Source organism: Manis pentadactyla, chromosome 4 (assembly GCF_030020395.1).
Source record: "Manis pentadactyla isolate mManPen7 chromosome 4, mManPen7.hap1, whole genome shotgun sequence".
Taxonomy (NCBI): domain Eukaryota; kingdom Metazoa; phylum Chordata; class Mammalia; order Pholidota; family Manidae; genus Manis; species Manis pentadactyla.
Genome location: NC_080022.1, coordinates 122,433,573 through 122,453,144, shown reverse-complemented (window position 1 = coordinate 122,453,144; position 19,572 = coordinate 122,433,573). Strand labels below are relative to the sequence as shown.

The following is a 19,572-nucleotide window of genomic DNA, read 5'->3' as shown; positions in this document are numbered from 1 at the left end:
CTGTTCAAGAAATGTCATATATTATTGTCAGTTTACAATGCTCGGCAAAGTCCAACACCCTACCTCTGCTTTTGCAGATGGCCTTTACCCCAACAGCCTCTATAAAGTTCACCATCAAAGGGAACCAGGGCCTTTTACCTTCAACACTAAAGACACAAGTGTTTTGCTTTGCTCCAGCAGGTTCAGTAAGATTTTCATACTTGACTAACTTACCTCTGTTTAGTGACAAGTGATGGTCAATGAGAATGATGAAGAAGTCTCAGAGGGTGCTTTCTAATGACCCAGCCTCCTGACCTGTGATCCACTAAGACACTGTCCAGGTGACTGAGGTACACCAGTGAACAGCACACACAAAGATCCTGCTTTTCAGGGACTTACACTCTGGTAGAGGGAGATGGTAATAATACACAGCAAACAAAAGTTAGTAAATTATATGCTATGTTTGAAGGAGATGTGTATTACGGAAAAGGAAAAGCAGAGGAAGGAAAACCAGGACTGGCAGGACCTAGTTTTAACGAGGTTAGTCAAGGGAAGCGTCATTGATAAGGTGACACTTGAACAAAATCCGGAGGACGTGAGGATTGGAGCCCCCTGGAGGGACTACCTGGAAGCTCTGGGCAAGAATCCTGACCTACAAATAGACAAAGAGGATGGCCCTGGGCCATGGGAGAAATTGCCCCTGAACACTGTAAACTGCTGAGAGCTAGGCTTCTGGTCATGCCCCATCTCTGCTACCATTCATTGACAAAAATCGGGAAATAACCAAAAAAAAAATTAAAGAATTCTTTTGGTTATTTTTAAACCATTAAGTCTTATTTAAAATGACTAAAATCATTTGTTTTTAGGCATTTTGCTATAAACTAGTCCATATATGTTTTATAGCAAAGCTCTAAGCTTGGCTATTAATAATTGATTCATAATATGTATTCAATGCAATTGTTATATAAATGAAATAAAAAATTAGAAAATAATTTGATACACATTACCTTAAGATTTGTCTGTGGAAAGTGTCCAGTTTCCTCCCCCTGCAGGATAAGGCCTGTACTTCTCAGCAAGGCCCACTAAGCCCTCCAGGCCTCAACCCCACACATCCAGTGCCTCCATTCCTAACCAGCGACTCCCTCCCGGCCCATGCTGCCGTCAGTGCTGGACAAGATACCTGTCCCTGTTTCAGGGGTCCCCTCCTTTCCTGATCACCCCTCAGGCAGAGGTGGCCACTCTCACGCTGGTGCCTTACGCACCTGTCATAGAGCTTGTTTATCTGTTGTGTGTGTTTTTCCCTCAATTAAAATGTCAGCCGCTTGAGTACTGGGACCCATCCCTTTGTATTGGTATCCTCGGGACCTGCACAGTGCCTCACTTACAGGCTCTATATGGCCATCACGAATACATTCCTCGTTTGTGATCTGATTTGTCTGGTAACATTCTACTTATTAGGAATACTTGACACTGTGGCCCGAACAGGCAGGAGAACTGGTTTAGTTTGCTGAGGAAGTTAGTGATCCCTAATCTTTTCTTCTCCCTATGAGGGCAACTCAGTTGTGAGGCCTTTACTACAGATGATCTGCTGGACTCAGTGGCTCACTGGATTTTTTTTGGCCAATAAATCCATCTATTTCCAAATCCTTTCTGCTTCCTTCCTCATCAGGAATGTAAAACCAGTCCTTAAAAAAACTGTTACTCCTGGTCATTATCTCAGCAGTGATGTAAAGAAAGCACTTGGTCCCTGCAGGATAACAGGCAGCCAGCCCCCTAAAAGCCAGACACTAAGAGTCACAAGACTTTAGATCTGTGGGCACCTATTCACAGCCCTGCCCTCACTCCTCGTTGTTCACAGGACTCATCTGTATTTAACTGAGTACAGCTGAATACAGGCCAGCCATGGGGGACAACTTATATTTGGGGGAAGCAAATCCTCTTGTCAGTAGTGGTCTAGGGTAGATACATGGGTGGCAAGTGGGACAAAAGGAAGTATGCTGGGCTGGACAGATTTCACTTCTTGATAAAAGGAGACAGACCCAAGTGGAGAGCTCATCCCAACACCAACGCCCATCGCTTTCTGGTTTTGATGCACTTATGGGAGGCTATGATATCTAGAGCTGCAGCAGCCATCTTGTGACCGTGAGGAACAAGCCTGAAGACAGAGCAAATGGCAAAGCAAAAGGAAGGAGAGCAACCACGTCTTTGATGATGTCTTTGAGCTACACCAGCTCGAGAACCATCATAGCTCCATTTTCATCTTTAACATGCCACTGGTACTTGAAACTTTAAAGTAAAAAAAGTTCATCATCCATTTTATCATCTAAAACAAGTTCCTGATTTCCTCCTAATTAGCAGATAGTTTCCCATTCAAGCAGCCTTTGAACCAAGTTTCAGAGACATGCACCTGCAGACCTGTCCCCCAGCTGCCAGAACACATCAGCAACACGGAGCCCCCACTGCCCAAGCACCTGCTCCGAGGGGCACTAAGCTGCATGGTTTACCCATCTCAAAATATGCCTGCTGACCTCAGAGCTGCCACCTCCAGTTTCCACATGTGGAAACTGAGGCTCAGAGAGGTTAAATTACTGCTTCCCCTAAATCACAGGACACAAACCCAATCTAATACAACTCTAATTTACCAAAAGCAGTCATCTTCCTGCTCAGGAACCCACAGCTCTTTCACAAATGCCAGCCACGGGCCCACTACAGGTGCAGCCAGCCATGTTCAGCTGCTTCACGTTCCTCCCAGACACATCTGCCCTTCCCAAAGTGCCTGCCAGCTCTAGGGAGCCTCCCCTCTGAAGCCACATGGGAACTGGAGACTTGGAGGAAGAGGCCTCTGCTACCCTCTTGGCAGGCAGTCCTTAAAAGGCAGCAAAGAGACTTTCTTTGTTCTGTAGGACGCAATCGACCCACAGGAGAAGTGTGGGCCCCAAAGACAGAAGCACACACAGCCTGGAGCTCCAACTCCATGATGGCAGAACAGTGTCCATGAGACCCAGGCAGGCCCCAGGCCCAGGATGGGAGACAGGAGTGCTACAGAAGGCAGCCAGGCATCCCTGCATGGAGCAGCCTGCTGCGCAGGATGACCCCTGGGTCTCAGGCATCTCAGGAAGGCTTCGGAAACCTCCTGCTGTGTCTCCTCATCTCCTTCCTCCAGCTGGGTCTCTGTCCTTCCCCTGAATGGCTCTCTCCCTGGCCCCACATTTTGCTCCCTGTGCACCAGAGGCTCTCAGGACAGCCCCATGCGTGCGTGTGTGTGTGTCCCTAAAACATTCCTGAAAGGCAGGGGCCATGTCCTTTGCTACATTTACCCCTCTGCCAGTCATTCAGAAGGCACTGAGCATAGCAGTAAGGCCGAGGAAGCCGCACTTCTGCCCCAAGTATAGAGAAGTAAACAAAAGCCATTGGAAATGAATAAAGGAAACGGGCAGCTTTATTATCCCAAACAAGCAGGAGCAGTCCCAGGCCCCCACAGAGGGGAGTCCTGGGAGAGCCCCACTCCAGGAGTGGCTTTGCTCCGCTTCTGTGCAAGGAGCAGTGCTGTGACCCACCTGCTCTCCATCTCAGGGGCTCATTAGCTAAGGAGGCTGACAGAAAAACAGGCACATGGAGGGGCAGTGTGGACACTGAGGTTATGTAAGGGAAGAGGGGAGCACCAAGGGCTGCCTGACAGGTGCTGGCCCGTTTCTGGGGCCCTCAGCTCAGACCAGGCCTCCTCAGCCTCAGAAATCAGAATGCCCAGCTGTTAGGTAGCGCTACCCCAGGCAGTGACCCTGAGCCTGGCCAGTCCAGCAGGGGCTGGATAGTCTGAGCTCTGGCATCAGAAAAATGGGGCAAACAGAGGCTCTAGAACCCACCTCACGCTGCTGCTGGGGCTTCTAACACAGATAAAATGTGTACAAAGCACTTTACAAATGCAAACTGCTTAGTAAATGCACACAGACTTCTGTTGCTGCTTCTTAAAACTGTTTATTACTTGTTTAGGGACTTTTTTTTTATATTCTGTCTAGTTCAGAAGTTTCATTCCTCTGTAAAACAAACATTTCTACTATAAAGCAATATATACATTCTTAGAAAACCTCACATTCTCTAAAATTGTACATGAATAATAATACGACTAATAGGAAAAGGGGGAAGGGCAGCCCACACAAAACCTACACAACTGTATAACTAGAGGACTAACAAAGTAACGTGGACCACCCAGGCACGCAGTGCAATGGGGCTGGAGGCTGCCATGGTGAATATTAAAGATGCACTAAAAAGTCTGGCAGAAATCCTGGCCGAACTGTAATTAGAGCAAAGCTGCTGGGTGCCAAGAACAAAGCCTGTAAGAGGAGTTCTGAGCCTGGGGACTGCATCAGGTCAGGCTCGGTGGGCAGTGACAAGACCAACGGGCTGGGCCGTGGCTTTCTGCGGAAGGAACAGCCCAGACACGGGTTTTTTCTCTTTGGTCCTGGGAGCCCAGAGCTGCTCCAACTGCACAGCAGTCGAACTAAGGGCCTTTTCCTTCTCTGGGAAAACTCCTGCTGCCCCACTATTCTGGCTCCTTTTGCTTGGCAACATCAGAGATGGAGCATAGCCGTGTCAGCAGTTCTCCCGGCATCCCTCCCCTGTGTATGCATGGCAGAAATTCCCGGGGGAAGGGACCGATTTGCACTGAAGCACTCCATTGTGCTCCTCCTGACCCCCACAGCACTCTCCAAAATTCTCCCACATAACTACTCATTTTCTGTCTCCCTCCATTTGAATAAGGTGCTCCTTAGTGGCAGTTCATTCGCTGTTGTATCCAACACACCTAACTCCAGGCCTGGCAAGCAAATGCTGAACAGAAGCCTGAGTTCACAAGAAGGGAACAGAACTCTGGCTTCTCGGTCACATATACACGTTTACTAGACACTTGGCAGCTCTAAACAAAACAAGGCATGGGGTTTGTGAACATGTCTTGAGTTTCAGCTCATAGTTCCTAGGAGGCTGTCTCTATAACAGGGAAGTTTTTATGCTGAGTAGTTGCTTCTCATTTTCCAGATTTCTTGTGGAACAAAGCTAACAAGATTTTTTCAAAGTTGTCATGGACAGAAGAAGAAAGAAAATTTGAATAGCACTCTGTTAATGAAATAGATTATATAACCAAACACCTTCCCACAAAGAATCCTTAAGACACAGATGACTTCACTAATGAATTCTATCAAATGTTTAAGGAACAAATAAAACCATTCTTACACTGTCTGGTTCTATTTATATGACCTTCAGGTCTGGGAGCGGGAAGGTTTCTCATTTACCACTTGTGGCGGGTGTACTGAGGTCGATTTGCCTGTGCCCACCGTCTGAGATGTCATAGCTCCAGCCTGCAGGGCAGCCTGGGGAAAGGATGGTGCCTGCCTGCCCCAGATAACAAGCTGTGGCCGCCAGGGCTACCTTCAGCCAAGTCCCTCCGATGGGGCCAGGACCCTCAGCTACACTGGCTGCTGAGGGGTTCTCATCTACTCCAGGTTCAGACATGTCTGACCCCAGTGGTGGGCCTGGTGGGGCCCAAGCTGAGCCCACTGCCACATGCAAAGGTGGTTGGAGGAGACGCCCTTGTCTTTCACAGTCGCCAAGGACAATGAATGAGGGATGCAGGGAGCGGAGAGGACAGCTGTCAGCTCTCCCACCAGCTCGCCTGGCCAGAGGAGACAGTCCAGAGCAGGCAGGCGGTGGCTCAACCTGGTGAGACCGAGGCGAGGAGCTGGGACTGGGCCTCTGAGGGTTCACCTTTGAGGCTGTTTTTTGGTGAGTCTCGTATTTTGGTCACACACCTGGGGGGACCCGGACAGACTCCTTCACATGAAATAAGACCCCTGAGAAAAAGGCCACTGCCTGAAGCCAGACCAGGGAAGAAAAAGAAAACTTGTCCTGGCACCCAAATGCACCCTCCCTGGCGGGGTTAGAACTCATGCTTCGGGTGGAACATTCACGTCAGAAGCCTTGGCCTCTGCATCGGGCGGCACGTGTCAGTGTCCCATTACTGGTGATCACTTGGTTACCACGGCGTCTGCCAAGTTCCTCCACTGTAACTACCTTTCCCTTTGTAATCAGTAGGAATCTTAAGGCAGATACTTTGTGACTTTAAATATCTTGCTCCTCATCAAACTTTCACCAATAGTTTTAGCATGTATTGATAATTCTTGCCTGGACTATTTATTACTTTGACAGCTGCCAATTGATTTGCTTAACTCAGCCTTTCCTACTCATTAGTCAGATGGCATTCTACAACAAGCAAGAGGTCCTCCAACTCATTATTAGAAAACAAAACAAAACTCCCGGCTTTGTTCACTGCAAGGGCCTAGAGGAAATGATCCTCCAGCAGCGAGGGGCACATGTACCCAAATCTTGGTTTCTAAATGCCATTCTCCACTGACAGGAAACAGGGCTCCTTGGAGAAGTGGCTAACTCCAAAGCTGGAAAATACAATGTGAGCCTGGAAAACCTCTCTGTTCCAGAAAGTAAGGGAAATGCTCAAAAAATTGATGGAAACAGTCAAGAAGAAGTGGACTTGAGTGGGGCCTCCTTCTGCCCAAACCTGGGCATTAAAATGAGTAACAGGAATGGATTATAGCACACTGGGTGAAAATCAATCCCTTAAGTCCACAGTAATATTAGAAAAGTAATTTAAGGAAGAGCAGGGAAAAGGTAAACAAATCTCTTCTTTACGGAAGAATGCAAACTAATAAAGGTGGGAGGAACGAGGAAAACGGCAGTAACTGATTCAGGCAAGAGGCGTCAGTGGGGAGCAACACCCTTACAGTGGCAGACACAGACACCCCCCCACCGGGACAGACTGCCACTGTGTGCATCCCCCACGACGGGCTGAAAGGGGCCAGCGTGGAGGGAGTGTTCCCACCAATAATGCTTAACCCGAGTCTAACCATAAGGGAACAGCTAAACCCAAGACAAGGGACATTCTGTAAAACAAATAACCTGGACTCTTAAAAAATGTTCATGTCCTGAAAGAGGAAAAAAAAACTGAGGAAATAATCCAGATTCAAGGAAACTAAAGGAGCAAATTAAATGCACACATGACCTTTTACTGGAATCTGAATTTTTAAAAAAGCTATAAAGAACATGACTGTGATAATGGGGGACATCTGTCTAAAGACTGTACTATATCAGTGTTACAATTCCTGAGTATAATCGTGTGCATGCGTGTATGACACAGATGGAGAGCAAATGTAGCAAAATAGGAACAATTTGTGCATTGAGTATATGGGAATTCACTGTAATAGTTTTGCAGCTCAGAGGTTGTGAAAAAAATTACTTCAGGATGATTCATTCTTTCTGGACCACGGACCACATTAGTCACATGGGTACAAATATATATGTGTGTGTCTAATATACATATATATCTATGTATTATATTTTTAAATTTTTGTAACAGCAAATAAATAGCAAGTTACATAAATAGCAAATTTAGGTAATAGCAGGGGCTTTTTAAAAATTACACAATGAACACAGTGTGTATGTGCACTCATGTATCTATGTATACATACACACACATGTACTGCATTTGTTTTATAATTTTTTTTTAAATCCCTGTTATTAAACAACTAGGTTACTACTGATTTCTGAAAATGCCGAGTCAGGAGCTCTCATACCCCCAGTAACTCTGCTGACCTCTCCCTCCTGAAGTCACTCCGCTGGTTCAGTGGAGACGGCCTGTTGTCCTGCTGCCTCTTCAGTTCTCCTGTCTCTCCTCTCAGTCTCTCCCCGGCTCTGATTCTTGCACCCTCTCTCCTGGGGACACCCTCCGTGGGCTTCCCATGTCTAGGCAGCACCCAGTCACCCCACCCAGTCACATGGGCATGCGTGTGCACAGGCACGCGTGTGCCAAGCCAGGACCTGACCCACGTACTGGAGATAATGAGGCACCATGAGCCCCGCTTATGAGGGAGAGGAGAGGGCAACCTTAGACACCGGGACACCTTACAAGTAATTAAGTTGGGACCTTATCCCAAGGTGCTGGGCATACAGGTAAAGGCAGGAGGGGCGATCAGGTTGTCATTTTAGAAAGATGGCCGCTAGGTAAAGAACGGGCTGAAAGGGCAGCCTGAGAGCAGAGGCCAGAGAGGAGACCACAGCCTGGAAGAGGCCGAAGCAGAGATGAGACCAGAGGGAAGTGGTTGGAGGGGGCGCTTAAGAAGCACAGAGACAGGTCTGTTCTGTGATGTCTTTCAGAAAGGCTTCATAGTTTTCTCTACAGCAAAAGGAAAAAAGCGGGCTTGGCAGCGGCGTTGAAAGCAGCCTGGGAAGATGAAGCATCAGGTACAGAGAGCCGCGTTGGGAAGTCTGTGGCGCGGGGACCGGAGCAAAACAGGCCGTAAGCCCAAGAAGGCGAGGCCGAGAGAAGCGGGAGGGGCTTGAATACGTTTAAATATTGAGAGAAAGTGCCTGCGGAGGGAGAGGTTGCCCAACAGGGGGCCAGGAGTCCTGACGGGCGCTGGGCTCCCCAGAGCAGGAGGGCTGGGTCCCGGGCCCGAGGGCAGGGCTGTGCAGCCCCAAAGTCCCCCAGCTCCAAGCCCCCGTGTCTTGGTTTGGCACCACCCAGTTACCCAGAAACCTGGGAGTCACCCTGGCCTCCTCCCTGTCCCTCACGCCCAACAGTCCTCTGGCCAGCAAGTCCCCAACCTGTCCCGTGGGCCCATGTTCCAGCCAGAAGCACAGTGCTCGGTGCGGGGTGTCCGAACACCCGCAGCAGCACTCACGTGGGCCGACAGGCCCTGCGGGCCCCACTCCCGAGCCCTGCGGTCCTTGCTCAGACCGCCGGCTCTCAGGGCTCTTTCCTGCTCCGGTCTCTTGGCCATGCGGCGTTACCCGTGGCCCTTCTGCCCCAAACTCTGCCAGACCCCTTGGCTGGCTTCAGACATCAGCCTTCCCCGGGGCGGTTCTGATTCCACGTCTTGAATGTCTCTAGACTCTGCCTCCATCTCCGTGGCCTGGGCCCTGGTCATGATTGTTCCTCTCCAGCTGGACGGCAACACTGACGACCCAGCACGACCTCGGCCCCCCAGGCCACCTTCTCTGCTGTCTACTGCAGTGATGCTCATAATACAAACCTGACCACATCAAACTCCTAATTAAAACCCCCCATTAGCCTTCCTGGTCCCACCTAATTATCACTTCTCAGAAAATCACACTAAAATGGCAGTAGAGAAGCACAAAAGGAAGTAAATTCGTAACCATCCTAAAAACAGAAGTGGAGAGTAACATCAGCAGGTCAGAGATGTCAATGAGTTTCTAGAGCCTGAAGGCAGACAGAATGGGGCTTAGAGCCCTGAGTCAGAAAGAGGGGCAGCCACAGGGAAAGGCGCTGGCCTAGCAGACAGCAGGGGCCGGAATGGGGTTTAGAAGAGGGACAGGAATCCAGGGAGACTACCTGTGGCTGGCGTTAGGGGCTGCCTCCCCCACCTGCCCGCTTGTCCCCCGTCTCCCACAAGGCTGGGCGTTTTTCCCTCACTCCCACCCTCTCCCCAAGCTGAAGCCTGAGACCTCGTGAATGGAGGATGAGTTTTGATTATACACACCATGTGCCACGAGAAGGAATCTGAACACTGAATGCAAAAAGGTTTTCAAAATTGACTGAAAAAATTTTAGCCCTAATTCAAAAGTAAAAATATGAATGCTAAAATTTTTTAAAAATATAAGAACTAGAGGGAAGAGTCAAGGAACTCTTCTAGAAGAGGATGAAAAACTAAAGTATTAGGAACTTTTGGGTAAGAGAATAGTTAAGAGACAGAGATAAGTCAAGGGGGGCATGTGTCCATCTACCCATTAAGAATCCCAGAAGGAAAGGGCAGAGAGTATGGGGATGAGGAAAAAAATCAAGAAAATATTCTTTTGTAAAATCTCAGAGCTGAAGACAGACCTAAGTCTTCAGACTGGGAAGGTTCACCTAGGAGTACCATCCCCAGTGAAGGAGAAAAGCTGAAAGTCAGTGTTTAGACCCAACTTCCTGAAATTCCAGAACACCAAGCAAAAGGCTTACAGAGAGAAAACAAGCTGCCAGTAAGAATCACGAACACATCAGACCTCTTCGGCGACACTGCGTGTCTCTAACAATGCCTTTAAATTTCTGAACTGTATCCAGTTAAACCACCAACCCCACGTGGGAAATAAAAACACATTTGGCATGGAAGAACCCAGAAAGTTTGTCTCCCAGTCCTGAAAAAGTTACCTAATGATCTACATACAAACAAATATGGAATCCCAGAAGGAAGAGAACGTGGAGTGCAAGAAATGCTAGAATGACTTCAAGAGGACGACGACAGGCAGGACGACACGAGGGTTGGGCAGCCCGCTCAGAAGGCATTTTAGGACCCCCAGCAGCGAGGGTGAAGGAGCTGGATCATCATAAGGACGCAGGAAGCCACGTTCTTCCTTTAACTTTCCTTGAATTTCCAGGTGGAAATTCATGACCCAACATGAAGCAGACTAAAACGTGTCATAATTTTGAGCAATGGCACTAACAACAGAATTCTTCTGACCTGGTCACTAGAACTGTCTCCCTGAGAGGCACAGGCTTAGTGACACAAGTGTATTTCCTAGTCCAGTCATACCGCTCTGCTCTGGAGTAAGAAATATACAAGTAAAACACTGTAAATGCTGTTTGTCGGTTTCCAGGTTCCAGAAACTCTCTACAAAGTTCAGGAAACTTTATTAGAGTTTCCTGACAAAATGTAAATGGTATTAACCTTGACAATGTAAAAGTAATGGTATACATGTAAGAACTTATTCACTATGTAAGAATTTGTTCTCCATGTAAGAACTTGTTCGTTATGCTTCAGAAGATTGGAGACTGATGAGAATTAGGCTTGGGGTGGATTAATGATTGTGCATTGAGCATTGAATCCCCTATACAGAATTTTATTGTTGTTAACAACCATTTGATCAATAAATATGAGAGATGCCCTCTCAAAAAAAACAAAAAAGTAATGGTATAATATACATGTGTTCAATACGTAATTTGTGTAAAAATAATGCAAGAAACAGTGGCTTGCTCTGATAGGCAAATTGGGAAACCACAGATAAGAGATGGGTGACTTTCCCAGTTTACCCTTTTATATGGTTTCAATTTATTCACAACAGCATGAATTACTAAATGATGTACAGTTGAGAATAGCGGGCAGAGACGTGGAAGGGATGATAGTACTTCTTTTCCCAGTTTTCTCTGACAGTTAACAGACATTGCCCACAACTGATGGAATTAGAAATAGAGGCTGAAATATGATCCACAGAAAGATACCAAATTATAACAAAAATTGTAAGAAGCAGTGTTGGGAGGAGGGCTGGCGTGAGCTGCACTCCTCTCTTTCATCGTGGAGAGTTGACAGATTCTGTTTGGAGGTGGCAGCACAGACCAGGTGTCCCCAGAGGGTGCAGCAGCCCTGGGAAGAAATAAGGAAAGAGGCAGACAGGGAGGGCTGCCCCAGCAGAGGGGCGGGGGAGGGCCAAGGCAGGGGAGAACTTCACTTTCCCTTTCATACACTTCTGTACATTTGAATGTTTACTCCTGTGCATCCTGGTTGATTTCTAACTCAAAACACAATTTAAAAAAAAAAGAAGACCTTCTTCATGGACTTACCAGTGGCTTGAAGACGAAATTCAAACTCCTTTGCAAGCCTCCAGCCTGTCCTTGGTCTGCATGCTCTCAGACCCGCCCCACCTAGTACTGTGACGCCCAGGCTCTAGGGCCCTCCGCCTCTGCTCCTCCATGCATGCTCCACCTCAGCTCAAAATGCTCTTTCTGTTTTTCTGGCATTTGACTGTCTATTTACTTACGTATTTTTGAAATTATTTTATCGACATATAGTTGCCTTATATTAGTTTCAGGTATACAACACAGTCACTTGACATCTATATACATTACAAAATGCTCACAATAAGTATAGTTACAATCTGTCACCCTACAAAGTTACCATACTATTACTGGCTATATTCCCTATGCTGTACTTTTCATCCAGTACTGTACTTTCCAGTACAACCTGGAAGTTTGTACCTTTTAATCCACTTCACCTGTTTCACCTATCCTCCCACCCCAGCCACTGCCAGTTTGTTTTCTGCATTGAGAAATCTGTTTATATGGGGTTTTTATTGTTGTTTGCTCATTTGTTTTGTTGTTTAGATTCCACCTACAAGTGAAATCACATGGTAATTGTCTTCCTCTATCTGACTTATTTCACTCAGAATAATACCCTCTAGGTCCATCCACAATGTTCTAAATGGCAATATTTTGTTCCTTTTTTATGGCTGAGTAGTATTCCATGGTGTATATGTACTGCATCTTCTTTATCTGCTCATCTATTGATGGACATTTATGTGGCTTCCATATCTTGGTTATTGTAAATAATGTGGCAACAAACATGGGGGTGCAGATATCTTTTTGAGTTAGTGTTTTTGTTTTCCTTGGGCAAATACCTATGAGTGGAGTTACTGGATCCTATGCTATTTCTATTTTTAATTTTTTGAGGAACCTCCATACTGTTTTCCATAGTGGCTGCACAAGTTTACATTCCCACCAACAGCATATACAAGGGTTCCCTTCTCCACATCCTCACCAACACTTATTTCCTATCATTTTGATACTAGCCATTCTGACTGGTGTGTGGTGATAGCTCATTGTGGTTTTGATTTGCATTTCCCTGATGATTAGTGACATGGGGCATCTTTTCACATGTCTGTTGGCCATCAGCACATCTCCTTTGGAAAAATGTCTATTCAGTTCCTCAATTCATTTTTGAATTGGATCATCTGTTTTTTTGGTGTTGAGTTGTATGAGTTCTTTCATGTTTTGGATATTAGCACCTTATTGGATATATCATTTGCAAATATATTCTCTATTCCATAGGTTGTCTTTCCATTTCATTTGATGGCTTCATTTGCTGTGCAGATGCTTTTTAGTTCGATGTAGACCCAATGTGCTTATTTTTGCTTTTGTTTCCCTTGCTTGGAGATACATATCCAGAAAAAAACTTCTAAGGCTCATGTCCAAGAGATGACTATGTTTTTAGTTGTATGGTTTCAGGCCTTATGTTTAGTTTTTTAATCCATTTTGAGTTTATTTTTGTGTATGGTATAAGAAAGTGGTCCACTTTCATTCTTTTGCATGTAGCTGCCCAGCTTTCTTAACACCATCATTTATTCTTGCTTCCTTTGTCATAGATTAGTTGACCATGTGTGGGTTTATTTCTGGGGTCTTTATTCTGTTCCATTGACATATGTGTCTGTTTTTGTGTCAGTACCACACTATTTTCACTACTATAGCTGGTATATATACCATATATGGTGAATCACATTGATTTGCAGATATTGTACCATCTTTGCATCCCTGGAATAAATTCCACTTGGTTGTGATGAATTATCCTTTTGATGTATTTTTGAATTCAGTTTGCTAATATTTTGTTGAGGATTTTTGCACCTGTGTTCATTAGAGATATTGGTCTGTAGTCCTCTTTTTTGTAGTGTCTTTGTCTGGTTTTGGTATTAGAGAATACTGGCCTTGTAGAATGAATTTGGAAGCCTTTCTTCCTCTTCTATTTTTTGGAATAATTTGACAAGGATAGGTATTAGTTTGTCTTTAAATGTTTGGTAGAATTCACCTGTGACGCCATCTGGTCCTGGATTTTTGTTTGTTAGGAGTTTTTTATTGCTAGTTCAATTTTGCTACTAGTAATTGGTCTGTTCAGATTTTCTGTTTCTTCCTGGGATGGTCTGGGAAAATTGCATGATTCTATGAATTTATCAATTTCTTCTAGGTTGTCCAATTTGTTAGCATAGAATTCTTCATAGAATTCTCTTATAATTTTTTAAGTTTCTGTGGTGTCAACTACAACTTCTCTTTCATTTCTGATTTTGTTTATTTATGTCCTTTCTCTTTTTTTCTTGATAAGTCTGGCTAAAGGTTTGTCCATTTTGTTCACCTTCTGGAAGAACTAGCTCTTGGTTTCATTGATTTTTTTCTATTGTTTTCTTAGTCTCTGTTTTATTTCTGCTCTCATCTTTATTAGGTCCTCCTTGTACTAATTTTGGGTGTTGTTTATTCTTCTTTTTCTAGTTCCTTTAGTTGTAGGTTAGATTGAGGTTTTTCTTGTTTCTTTTGAGGTAGACCTGTATCTCTATAAACTTCCTTCTTAGAACTGCTTTTGCTGCATGCCAAAGATTTTGATGTCTCCAGGTATTTTTTTATTTCCTCTTTGATTTCTTTGTTGACCTGATTAGCAGCATGTTGTTTAGCCTCCATGTGTTTGTTTTTTTCCAGTGTTTTTCTTATAATTGGTTTCTAGTTTTATACTGTTATGGTCAGGAAAGATATGATTTCAGCCTTTTTAAATTAATTGAGACTTGTTTTGTGGCCTAACATGTATCTATCCTGGAGAATATTCCAATGCATTTTTAAAAAATGTATAGTCTACTGTTTTTAGATGGAATGTTCTACATATATCTGTTAAGTCCACCTGTGTAATGTGTCATTCAAAGCCACTGTTTCCTTATTGGTTTGGTTTTCTATCCAGATGATCTATGCATTGATGTAAATGGGGTGCCAAAGTCCCCTACTATTATTGTATTACTGTGAATTTCTCCCTTTATGTCTGTTAATATTTGTTTTATTTATTTAGGTGCTCTTATGTCAGGTGCATAGATATTTATGACTTTTATATCCTCTTCATGGATTGATCCCTTTATCATTGTGTAATGCCCTTGTCTCATATAGAGTCTTTGTTTTGGAGTCTATTTTGTCTGATACATGTACTACTTCTCAAACTGTTTTTTCACTTCCATTTGCATGGAATCTTTTTTCATCCCTTCACTTTCAGTCTGTGTGTATCTTCAGTCTGTGTGTGTCTGAAGTAAGTCTCCTATAGGCAGCATATAGATGGGCCTTGTTTTTCTTATCCATTCAGTCACCCTATGTCTTTTTTTTTATTTTTTATTTTTTAGATAATTATTTTTTATTGAAGGGTAGTTGACGCACAGTATTACATTACATTAGTTTCAAGTGTACAACACAGTGATAAAACATTTATATACATAATTCTATGTTCCAGCTATCACCCTAACAAGCTGTTACAATATCTTGACTATATTCCTTATGCTATACATTACATCCCGGTTACTTATTTATTTTACCATTGGAAGTCTGTCCTTTTTTTTTTTTTTTTGTGAGGACATCTCTCATATTTATTGATCAAATGGTTGTTAACGACAATAAAATTCTGTATAGGGGAGTCAATGCTCAATGCACAATCATTAATCCACCCCAAGCCTAATTTTCGTCAGTCTCCAATCTTCTGAGGCATAACAAACAAGTTCTTACATGGAGTACAAATTCTTACATAATGAATAAGTTACATAGTGAACAGTACAAGGGCAGTCATCACAGAAACTTTCGGTTTTGCTCATGCATTATGAACTATAAACAGTCAGTTCAAATATGAATACTCATTTGGTTTTTATACTTGATTTATATGTGGATACCACATTTCTCTCTTTATTATTATTATTTTTAATAAAATGCTGAAGTGGTAGGTAGATACGAGATAAAGGTAGAAAACATAGTTTAGTGTTGTAAGAGAGCAAATGTAGATGATCAGGTGTGTGCCTGTAGACTATGTGTTAATCCAAGTTAGACAAGGGCAATAAAACATCCACGTATGCAGAAGATTTCTCTCAGAACGGGGGGGTGAGGCTCTAAGCCTCACCTCTGTTGATCCCCAATTTCTCACCTGATGGCCCCCCTGCGACTGTGCCTGTCTTAGGTTGTTCCTCCCTTGAGGAATCTTACCCGTCTCTGGCTAACCAGTCATCTTCCGGGGCCATACAGGGAAATGTAAAGTTGGTGAGTGAGAGAGAAGCCTTATTGTTTGAAATGGTTAGCTTTTTATTTCTTTGCACATTTATGCCCTGTAGCTTCTATGCCCAGCATTTGTCTTGAGGTATCTTTACCACTTGGAAGAATTATGATACTCGGTAAATTTGATATGAGGCACGAATTCTATTTAAGGGTTGTAATTAGGAAGGAAGAAGAAAAGCTATAGAAGTAGCAGGCGGAAGAAAACATGGGAAGATTGATTATTTCTTTGACATATCTTCTTGTAGAGTAACTTCAGCATGTATAGGTTTTAAACTACTAATTAAACTGTGCGCACACATTAACATAATAGGAGTATAGTTACATAACCAAAGCATACCTGTAATTACCAGCCATCTCCAGTGAAACCAAGAAAACCAGTTAGGCACCCTAGGCATTAGTGAAAACTTATCTATGATATGGTGGATATTGTCCAACTGAACTTGAACAGTCTGAGAGAAATCAGACAAATTAAAACAACCCATTCCTGGGGAATGTTCACAACCCTTATGTTCTTTTAACATTAAATAGTCTGTAGTTGTAAGATTTTGGAGCGCTACAATTTGCACTTCTCCTAATTCTTGGTTGAGTTCCAACAGTATAGATCCAGTCAAATTTGTTGTTTTACTGTATGCACAGGCCAGCTTAGATATCACCTTCTTCATTCCCATGGCAAGTCCAGGAGCTGGTGGGATGAGTGCATCTACAGCTGTAGCAGTGCGTGGATCTTTGTTGGGATTTCTTGATGACCATCTTCTGGCATGAGTCTTCCAGAGGGTGCAGATGTTGGAAGTTCTCTTTCATATCGTATCTTAGTTCATTTTCAGGGTAGCCCAATTAGGCTTTGATTTCTGTATAAACGCAAACAGACCCTTTGCCTACACTTTTATATGCCCCTTATACCCTTGTGTAGAACTCATTGGAGGTTACTACACAGGAACAGTCCTTTTTTTTTTTTTTTGCTTTGTTTTTGGTATCACTAATCTACACTTACATGACGAATATTATGTTTACTAGGCTCTCCCCTATACCAGGTCTCCCCTATAAACCCCTTTACAGTCACTGTCCATCAGCATAGCAAAATGTTGTAGAATCACTACTTGCCTTCTCTGTGTTGTACAGCCCTCGCTTTTCTCCTACCCCCCCCATGCATGCTAATCTTAATACCCCCCTACTTCTACCCCCTTATCCCTCCCTACCCACCCATCCTCCCCAGCCCCTTTCCCTTTGGTACCTGTTAGTCCATTCTTGAGTTCTGTGATTCTGCTGCTGTTTTGTTCCTTCAGTTTTTCCTTTGTTCTTATATTCCACAGATAAGTGAAATCATTTGGTATTTCTCTTTCTCTGCTTGGCTTGTTTCACTGAGCATAATACCCTCCAGCTCCATCCATGTTGCTGCAAATGATTGGATTTGCCCTTTTCTTATGGCTGAGTAGTATTCCATTGTGTATATGTACCACTTCTTCTTTATCCATTCATCTATCGATGGACATTTACGTTGCTTCCAATTTTTGGCTATTGTAAATAGTGCTGCGATAAACATAGGGGTGCACTGATCTTTCTCATACTTGATTGCTGCATTCTTAGGGTAAATTCCTAGGAGTGCAATTCCTGGGTCAAATGGTAAGTCTGTTTTGAGCATTTTGATGTACCTGCATACTGCTTTCCACAATGGTTGAACTAGCTTACATTCCCACCAGCAGTGTAGGAGGGTTCCCCTTTCTCCACAGCCTCGCCAACATTTGTTGTTGTTTGTCTTTTGGATGGCAGCCATCCTTACTGGTGTGAGGCGATACCTCATTGTAGTTTTAATTTGCATTTCTCTGATAATTAGCGATGTGGAGCATCTTTTCATGTGTCTGTTGGCCATCTGTATTTCTTTTTTGGAAAACTGTCTGTTCAGTTCCTCTGCCCATTTTTTAATTGGGTTATTTGTTTTTTGTTTGTTGAGGCGTGTGAGCTCTTTATATATTCTGGACGTCAAGCCTTTATCGGATGTGTCATTTTCAAATATACTCTCCCATACTGTAGGGATCCTTTTTGTTCTATTGATGGTGTCTTTTGCTGTACAGAAGCTTTTCAGGTTAATATAGTGCCACTTACTCATTTTTGCTATTGTTTTCCTTGCCCGGGGAGATATGTTCAAGAAGAGGTCACTCATATTTATGTCTAAGAGGTTTTTGCCTATGTTTTCTTCCAAGAGTTTAATGGTTTCATGACTTACATTCAGGTCTTTGATCCATTTTGAGTTTACTTTTGTATATGGGGTTAGACGATGGTCCAGTTTCATTCTCCTACATGTAGCTGTCCAGTTTTGCCAGCACCGCCTGTTGAAGAGACTGTCATTTCGCCATTGTATGTCCATGGCTCCTTTATCAAATATTAATTGACCATATATGTCTGGGTTAATATCTGGATTCTCTAGTCTGTTCCATTGGTCTGTGGCTCTGCTCTTGTGCCAGTACCAAATTGTCTTGATTACTATGGCTTTATAGTAGAGCTTGAAGTTGGGGAGTGAGATCCCACCTACTTTATTCTTCTTTCTCAGGATTGCTTTGGCTATTCGGGGTCTTTGGTGTTTCCATATGAATTTTTGAATTATTTGTTCCAGTTCATTGAAGAATGTTGCTGGTAGTTTCATAGGGATTGCATCAAATCTGTATATTGCTTTGGGCAGGATGGCCATTTTGATGATATTAATTCTTCCTAGCCACGAGCATGGGATGAGTTTCCATCCGTTAGTGTCCCCTTTAATTTCTCTTAAGAGTGACTTGTAGTTTTCAGAGTATAAGTCTTTCACTTCTTTGGTTAGGTTTATTCCTAGGTATTTTATTTTTCTTGATGCAATTGTGAATGGAGTTGTTTTCCTGATTTCTCTTTCTGTTGGTTCATTGTTAGTATATAGGAAAGCCACAGATTTCTGTGTGTTGATTTTGTATCCTGCAACTTTGCTGTATTCCGATATCAGTTCTAGTAGTTTTGGGGTGGAGTCTTTAGGGTTTTTTATGTACAGTATCATGTCATCTGCAAATAGTGATAGTTTAACTTCTTCTTTACCAATCTGGATTCCTTGTATTTCTTTGTTTTGTCTGATTGCCGTGGCTAGGACCTCCAGTACTATGTTAAATAACAGTGGAGAGAGTGGGCGTCCCTGTCTAGTTCCCGATCTCAGAGGAAATGCTTTCAGCTTCTCGCTGTTCAATATAATGTTGGCTGTGGGTTTATCATAGATGGCCTTTATTATGTTGAGCTACTTGCCCTCTATTCCCATTTTGCTGACAGTTTTTATCATGAATGGATGTTGAACTTTGTCAAATGCTTTTTCAGCATCTATGGAGATGATCATGTGGTTTTTGTCTTTCTTTTTGTTGATGTGGTGGATGATGTTGATGGACTTTCGAATGTTGTACCATCCTTGCATCCCTGGGATGAATCCCACTTGGTCATGGTGTATGATCCTTTTGATGTATTTTTGAATTCGGTTTGCTAATATTTTGTTGAGTATTTTTGCATCTACGTTCATCAGGGATATTGGTCTGTAGTTTTCTTTTTTGGTGGGGTCTTTGCCTGGTTTTGTTATTAGGGTGATGTTAGCTTCATAGAATGAGTTTGGGAGTATCCCCTCCTCCTCTATTTTTTGGAAAACTTTAAGGAGAATGGGTATTATGTCTTCCCTGTATGTCTGATAAAATTCCGAGGTAAATCCATCT

The 19,572-nt window shown here is 43.5% G+C and overlaps 1 protein-coding gene across 2 annotated transcripts in view; it reads right to left on the bottom strand.

The window, feature by feature from the left end:
• ADORA2B (adenosine A2b receptor) overlaps nt 1–19,572 on the bottom strand; it is a 33,772-nt gene that overhangs the window by 1,406 nt on the left and 12,794 nt on the right. The window lies entirely within an intron of this gene.